Below are 7,690 nucleotides of genomic sequence, written 5' to 3'. Positions count from 1 at the left end.
AGCAAATAATGCCTGGAGCGTGAGACTATCGCCTAGAGGGGACCTTTCGTAGATCGGTCGGAGGAGTGCGGGCGGTGGAGACGGTTGCATGGGAGTCCTTGACTGTGGTTGTTCGAGATTCGAGGATGAATCTATTGTGCATCGACCGATGCAAGGTTGTTTTCTGCGGACGAGTTTAAGTGAAACGCTGCGTTTTGGGTTAGGAAAACCCTTAAACTCGAGTTTTGTCTCATTAGGCGTGTTAGGCCGCTTTTGAGAGAAATGAAAGAGAGAGAGAAGAGTTCTTGGTGTTCTTGAGTGTTCTTCGTGATTTCTTGGAGTTGGAAGCTGTTTCTGTAGAGATCTGTAGCTGGGATCGTTGTAGGAGCTTCCTAGGAACGTTTTCTTCCTGTGTTTGGGTCGGATTTCTTCTGTGGCAAAGGTAAGTGCATGACAATGGCTTATCTAAGCTGGAAAAATCTCTGATTTGCTTGTTTTGTGTTTTTAGGCTTGTTAGATTGGTATTTGGGACGATTGGAAGCTTTCTTGTGGCTTGGGATTGTGTTTTGTGGTTACGGGAACAAAAATCCGGCGAGAAGCTTCGGGGAAAACCGATGCAGATGCGAGGACGGCGCGTAAAATCTAGGGTTTCCGTGTTACGTCGAGCATGCTTCGATCGATGCAATGGGAGCATCGGTCGATGCAAGTTAGCTTTGCATCGGTCGATGCAGATCTTGCGTTGGTCGACGTAACCTCCAACTAGTGTCGGTCGATGCATGTTGGTGTCGGTCAATGTTGAGTCATGGTTTGTTATTGTTGATTGTTGATTGTTTATTGATGGTTAGAGATGACTCTATTGCTTGTGTGTATAGCCCCGTAGATGGGAGGATTGCCTTACTGAGTGTTTATAAAATACTCATGCATTGCAATTTGCGTTTGTGGTGCAGGTAAAGGCAAAGTGTGATCATGGAATCAAGGCAATGAAGAGGAGGATGTTCTAGTGGTTCGCTTGGTTGTCTGGCTTCTGTTAGGTTGCTAGAGTTGAGTCCTTGAATATTGTTTAGGATTGCTGGTTCTATGGTTTATGCTGTTTGGATCATTAGTTTATAATTTGGAATTAATATCGGTTATTGGATTATGATTGGATTATTTATTGGTACTGGTATCTGTTATTTCCGCTGTTGGTTGTGTTTGATGTTAGGTGGCTAGTGGATATGGGACCACTAGCTTTAGTGTATTTATTATTATTATTATTATTTATTAATTAAAAAAAAAAGTCAGGTCGTTTCACCTAGGAACCGCTGAGTTGGAGAATAAGCGGCGCTGAAGGACGGCGAGTTTGGCAGCATCAGAATCCGAGGAACAAGAAGAAGATTGCTTCGGGGAAAGAGGCCGAACCCTGCGACAAGTGGATTTACCAGAATCTCCCGAAGATGGCTCGCGGTGGAGGGGCTGATCGACGGGGAAGACATAAAAGATGGAAACGGAAAAACTAGAAGAAACTGCGAGAGAGAATAAGAGAATCATACCTTGCAGCGGAGGAGAGGCAGAAATGAAGAATTGCCGGAAGGAGACGAATATTTATAGGCGAAGAGGGGATTTGGTAGTCATCATTACGGACGTTAAGTGTGAAGCGGCGTTTGGGGTTCCGAACTTCACGCGCTAGCCAAATCCCACACGCGAGATTAGATAGGTTGTCTCGAGAAACGAGAAAGCCCACTCGCGACTTTCCACTTTCCCTATCTTTGTCTCTACAACGACTCTTCGATTTCCCGATCTTCGTCCGATTCAAGTGTGGGACGAGAGGACTGAGGGACAATCGAGCTCGTCGAAAACAAGGCGCATCAAGTTCTTCGCCAAAACTGCGAACTGAAGGTGGGGGTGGGGAATACTGTTAGGGGTGGATCCCCCTCCTAACAATGGGTCCGGCCCAAGAGAATCCTCTGAGGCCCAAATAAACATTTAAAGGAAGAGAAGGGTGTTTCAGTCTTTTGAAGCGACGAACCAACACAGTTTCCTATAAATAATGGCATATGACGCTTAATCACGGGGAGAGGAAAACACTACAGAAATCACCAGCAATTAGCTATAACAACTTGTCCGAAATGCAAATCGACGTGTCACAAGCTCGTCCATTTCAATTTCTTGTCATTCGTTCTATTAACTGTCGTTGTAATCAGGATTTTCGTGCCCATGCACCGAGTTAATTAAGAAAGAGTCGATCTCCTTTTACCGAGCTATAAATATCTAATTGTGACCGATATTAACATAACCAATGGCCAAGTATGTTCCAGCAAAGCATATTGAAATAGAAGGGAGGGAGGGAGGGATCAGAGGAAAAATAATAGAGTTGAGGATTTGAAAGCCAAATTCAAAGTAGAGAAAACAGAACGGGATGTGAGAACAAGTAAAGGGTTGAATCTTTATGTGAAGAATCTTGAGGATTCTGTTGATAACAAAAAGCTTCAAGAATTATTTTATGAGTGTGGCACCATCACTTCCTGAAAGGTACGTCTGCAATCTCTTAGTAAATTTTCTTATTTGACTTATGAATTTAACATATGATTTTTGTAGGTCATGGTCCATTCCAATCGTATGAGCAAAGTTGTTGGGTTTGTTGAGTTCTCAACGAGCGAGGAAGTTTCTCAATCAAGAAACTCACGTCTAATTATTATTATCTTCGTTCTTTTTTTTTAACATAAATGCTCAAGATGGATGGGAGATGGTGGGAAACAAGCCTATCTATGTTTCTTTGGCACAATGTAAAGAGGAACGTAGGTTTCATGATTTACAAACTCAATTTAATAACCTTTCACCACCAAACATTGTTTCGTCATCAACTATAACTAGGGTGGAGGCCGACAGGAGGAGCAGATGGGTATAGTGCTGGACGAAATGGTTGTGGCACCATGAAATTAGGGATAGGCATTGGAGGGAAACTGTTTGGCAATCTTGATCCACACATAAAATACGGTTGGAAATTGTTATATCCTCTGACTGGAGGTTGCGGATATATCATTTTTGCCGGAGCGGCCGCTTGACAATGTTATTAATGTTTATAACAAGAAACAATTACTCAAATGTTATCCAAAAGTTGGTTTGTTACTCATATGTTATTAAACAAAGAAAATTACTCAAATGTTTAGTGCCCTGGGTGTAACTACAATTTACCCTTTGGGTTTAGTTTTTCGATTTTGAGTAAAAAATAAAAAAAAAATACACATCAGATCGACACATCACTAGGCTGTTTTTCTTTTAGATCGACAGTTGTTTTTTCTTGTTTATATCAAAGAGAGGGAAAGTGAATAGTTTTCGCTGTTCACAAACCGCGAAAAAAAAAAACTCTCTCTCGTCGTCTCTTGTCGCCGGCGATACTCGCACTGTGTCCACTCTCTTGCCGTCAATCTCTCGCCGTCATCTCTCGCCGTCTTTGCTCACAAAAACCCTGATCTCTTCGTCGTCGCTCTCACTCTCTTCGTCGTCGCACTCTCTCTCTTCGTCGTCGTGTTCGTCTTCGTTTAAACGTTCCGGTATGTGTTGAGTGTTTAGTTTCAAGTTTTCCGGCTGAAAGTAGGTTTTTATCGATGATTTACGGCTGATTATCGCCGTCGTTAATGACGGCTGATTTGTTAGATCTATTCGATTTGATGGCTGATTTACTTTTAGGGTTTACGACTGATTTGTTAGATATATTCGATTCGATGGCTGATTTGTTTTATTTTGCGGCTGAGTTACGACTGAGTTTTGTATTGGTGACTGAGTCATTTTGTGCTTTGGATCTGAGTTATGTATTTGTGGCTGAGTTATGTTATACTTTGTGTATGGGTTTGTTTTATGTTATGGCTGATTTATTTTATGCTTTACTGCTGAATTATATTATTTATCAGATGTCGATGGTGATTATTTCTGAAGAACAAGCAAGGGATTGCCCCCCAAGACTATACGCTGAAGGAAACTCTAATCTAGAGTTAAGAGAAATTAATACCAATTTCAGGATGGGAGTATTACCTGCTATTAGGGAAACAATAGGACAGGATGTGTAGGAAAAAACGAAGGATCTACCTATTGGAATAATCTCTAAGCTAGTTGATAGCCAATTCGTCTAGTCTGGTAATCTAGTACATTTCCTACTATGTAACCAGTTAAGGGTACATAAGAAGGAGCTTTGGTTTGTCGTCGGCGGTCAACCTATCAGGTTTGGGTTGAATGAATAACATAGACCCAATGCCGACATAACGGTTTGAACTTGAAGAGGAACACAAAGAGTTCTTCAGACTTTTGAAAGTGCCTGGTGGGGAAGGTCCATCATTAAATGAACTCAGGGAAGGACTGAAAGTGTGCCGGTCATGGGTAAACCCTGATCACCGTAAATGGTTGGGGCTGTTACTTCTTCAACACATTGGACTTTATGGTTTGCATCATAACTGTAGAATTCCATATGAAAGTGCCAAAAGAGTTTTTGATGATGAAGTAATGAAGACTTATCCGTGGGGTCGGTCAGCATTTGAAGCCCTTGTTGATGGCATATAGTTGTTGAGGCCTACGGGGAAATCGTACACCCTTAGTGGGTTTACACCCGTGTTACAGGCTCTGGCGTATGAGTCCATCAAATGCTTTGGAGATCGGTTTGGGAATGCATCAGCTAAAGATGATGCCATACCGTTGCTTCGATGGCATGGAAACCGTACACGTTCAACGATGGAAACAGATATTGCTGAAGAGAGATCATAGCGCTTGGTGAGGTAAGGTTTTGATTGTGTTATGATAGACTGATAGTTAGTGGCTGAGTTATTGTTTTAAATGATGGCTAAGATATGGTTTATCAGTGGTGGTTGAGTTATTATTTAGTTTAGTGATTGCTGAGTTATGGTTTAGTGATTGCTGAGTTATGGTTTGGTGATTGCTGAGTCAAGGTTTAGTGATGGCTGAGTTATGGTATGATGACTGATTTATGCTAATTTTTGGGAGGCTAAGGGTCGGAGTGATAAGAAGAAGAAGAAAAAGAAAGCTAAAGCAGCGGTTGAGTCTGAATCTCCTCCCGCAAAGAAGCGGAAAGTCCAGAAGGACTAACTTCCACCTTTCAGGGTGGTGGATCTGGTGAAGGAGCAGGAGCTGCACATGAGAGGAAGAAGAAAGGAAAAAAGGTAAGTTATGTGGTGTATAGTGAGTTTATATTTTATGTAACCTTTTGTAAACTTTTGTGTATTTATTTTAGTTGGCTAGTGAGGAGGAAGATGCGGGGGAAGATGTGTCGGTTAGAACTCTTGTTAACTTGGTGTCTAGGTTTAACTCAAGGTTTGACACCCTTGATACAAACATTGCCAATATGCCTTCTGATATGTAGAAGAAGATTGGAGATATTTTGGAAACCAGGATGGAAAAGAAGATGAATGAAAGGATGGAAACCAGGTTTGGATCTTTTGATCATGATTTCAAACAGATGAAAGATCACGTGCCTTCCATGGGTGTTGGACAAACTGGCCAAAACATGGGACCTGCGATAGACACGGCATCTGCATATAAAAATTTCAAAATAAAGAACCTGTTACCAGAAGACCTTCGGGATAAACTGTTGACACCAAAAGGTCCACCAGCAGTTCCAGGAAAAATGCAACAAAACTACTCTGACAACAGTCCTCCGGTAATGTCTGATTTATTATAAATTTATGGCTGATTTTCGAGAATGTTTAGGTTGAGTTATCATTATCTTTAATTGTCTTCGCTATGTTATACATGAAAAGAAATCTGATGTTGGCAGTGGTTTGGATGGGATCAGTAAGAATCTGATGAATGATTATGATAATCCTCTTGATTTCATTCAGAGGTCTCCAGCTGCTAAGGATTCTCCAGCTGCTAAGGATTCTCCAGCTGCTAAGAACTCTCCAGCTGCGAAGAAACCAGCTGATACGATAACACGACCTTTCACGAGGAGAAATGCCAAAGAGTTAGAGGCGGCTTCAAAGAAGGCCAAAGAAGTAGCTGCGGTAAAGATGGCCGAAGAAGTAGCTGCGGCTGGAGACATTCAGGAAAATAAAAGAGGTAGAGGTAGAAAGCCTAAAAATCCTACTGCTGTTTGGTCGTTGGCTATTGTAGATTTGACTAAGGGAGAAGCTGGTTTGACTAGGGGAGAAGCTGGTGCAGAAGATGATGCAGAATGTCTATGTGATATGATAGCCGAGTATATTGCTGAAGCCAACAAACATGAACCTGAATCTGAGGATGATGAGGAGGAAAAGATTAGGCTTGATAAAATTAAAGCTTTTAGGCTGGAGAGTGTTAAGCTGTCCCCGGATAAAAGTGCATTGAATACACAACAAGCTACACAAGCGAGGATTTTTCCTTATATTAGAGACAACAGACTGACGTGCATGAGGAAGAACTGTGTACCTAGACCTGGAATATATGATCCTCTGGCACCTGTTGATCCGGTCAAGTTGCAGAAACTTTTGGAGTTCTTAAAGAGCGCCGATTATGACCCTTTAGACCCTTTTCCTTAACAAGTTAATCACAGCTTGTTAACATTATATTAACTTGTGTTTATTTGTTTGTTAAGAATATTTCGTTAACAAAAGGCGTAATCGAAATAGAATTCTATAGGAAGCTAATCACCGAACGAAAGGTCTGGCCAGCGAGGCCAGAAAATTATGGTACAGAAGTAAGTTTATCTTAATGTAGTAGTTATTGTTGTTGATGTCTGAGTTATTTAAAACATAGTGGCTAAGTTGTTGTTTTTTACTCTGTTACCTTTTTTACAGCACCTGGCCGTGTTTATGAGACTCCTTAGGAAAAGGTACAACCGAGATCTCTTCCCATATCACGACAAACGCATTGCGTTTATAGACCCGTGGTTCAGTAGTATGATGGTGTTTAACTATGCTCAGTTTGTGATTATACCCAAGCTGTTTAAATTAACTGGCAATAGTTTTAAAGATTTAGTGAAAGGTTTAGTACCTTCAGATGAAAAGACTAATTTGAGGTGGATTGAAGATATGGAGCACCTGTATATTACTACACAAACTGGAGGCGATCACTGGGTGGCACTGCACGTGGATCTCATCAGAAGGCATATTGACTGCTATGATAGCATCGTCGAACAAGTAACCAAAGAAAGTGAGGAAAAAATATTGAATGCTTGTAGGGCGTTTACGCGGATGATTCCAGCAATGATGAACGAGAACGTTCCTCACAAATATCGTACACCTACGCACAAACAGTTTACCTTCAGGAGGAGGACTGTCTCCAAGGTCCCGCAAAATGTACAGGTTGGTGACTGTGGCATGTACGCTTTAAAGTTTATAGAATGTCTAGCGCTTGGTGTGTCTTTCGATGGCATCTGTGATCAAAATATCCAGGCTCTAGGTGTTAAAATGGCAGCAGAAATCTATGATGAGGCACCTGATTTTCTCAATCAGTTCAAGTAGAAAACATTTGTAATTCTTTTGGTAGGACTTGTACTTGGATATGTAAAAACATTTGGATTTCTTTTGGTAGGAATTGTACTTGGATATTGAAAACATTTGGATTTCTTTCGGTAGGAATTGTACTTGGATAAGAACGTCCTTTGTTTAGTATCTTTTCAATGTTACGGCTGAGTTATGTACTTCACACGGATGAGTTATAATTAATTATTAAATAAACATATATGTTATAGATGAGTTATGTACTTTTACGACTGAGTTATGTACTTCGTACGGCTGAGTTATGGCTGAGT

Source organism: Camelina sativa, chromosome 10, assembly GCF_030686135.1.
Source record: "Camelina sativa cultivar CO46 ecotype springtype chromosome 10, ASM3068613v1".
Taxonomy (NCBI): Eukaryota; Viridiplantae; Streptophyta; class Magnoliopsida; order Brassicales; family Brassicaceae; genus Camelina; species Camelina sativa.
This window is presented reverse-complemented; position numbering follows the sequence as displayed.